Source organism: Thunnus thynnus, chromosome 8, assembly GCF_963924715.1.
Source record: "Thunnus thynnus chromosome 8, fThuThy2.1, whole genome shotgun sequence".
Taxonomy (NCBI): domain Eukaryota; kingdom Metazoa; phylum Chordata; class Actinopteri; order Scombriformes; family Scombridae; genus Thunnus; species Thunnus thynnus.
This window is the reverse complement of record NC_089524.1, coordinates 362,144-363,084: the sequence shown is the minus strand read 5'-3', so window position 1 is coordinate 363,084 and position 941 is coordinate 362,144.

Below are 941 nucleotides of genomic sequence, written 5' to 3'. Positions count from 1 at the left end.
CTGAAACAGCCTGAAACAGTCTGAAACAGCCTGAAACAGCCTGAAACAACCTGAAACAGCCTGAAACAGTCTGAAACAGCCTGAAACTATGAAACAGCCTGAAACAGCCTGAAACAGCCTGAAACAGCCTGAAACAACCTGAAACAGCCTGAAACAGCCTGAAACAACCTGAAACAGTCTGAAACAGTCTGAAACAACCTGCAACTATGAAACAGCCTGAAACTATGAATCATTCTCTAGAAGTCACAGAGAGACTTTAAAGGATCACATACTTCTACTTTTCACTTATAGTACGTCCTGCAGCTGCAGTCTGGTACCAGTCTCTCCTGCTGGTACCAGTTAGCAGTCTAGCAGCCAGATGAAGAGCAGTGAGAGGAAATCTTCAGGTCATTAAATGAGAGGAACAGTTTAAGTTTAGTGATATTTCTTATCCAGAAAAAGCAACCTGTCACAACACTGTTAATGAGTTTGTCAAATTTCAGAGGTGGATCGAAAGTGACACCAAGATCTCTGTGATGGTCCTGAAGGTTGGAGGCCTGGATGTGATCAGTTAAACCTCCAGCGCAGTTGGAGGGACCACATAAGACAGTTTTAATTAAGAATTAACTAATCATTTTTAACTAAACTGATTTTTTGTATGGAAAACCCATATCAGAAACACATTATTATTCAAACAGAGTGATTTAATGTATCTGTGAACATGTGTGACTCGACATGTGAACTCGTGATTGTTTCGGCGGGACAACGCCCACTCGCGCACATTTACATGTGTCGGTTTTTCACCGCAGAGTGGTCCATCCTCCTCATAGAAGATCTAGGATCGCTGGACTCTCAGGTCTTTGTTGTTGCGCTCTCAGTCCAACCAGCCAATCAACGCCCGTCTCCTCTCTGGAACGCCTACAACGTTTGCCAACCGTCCAATCAGGGAGCTCGCCCGCCGG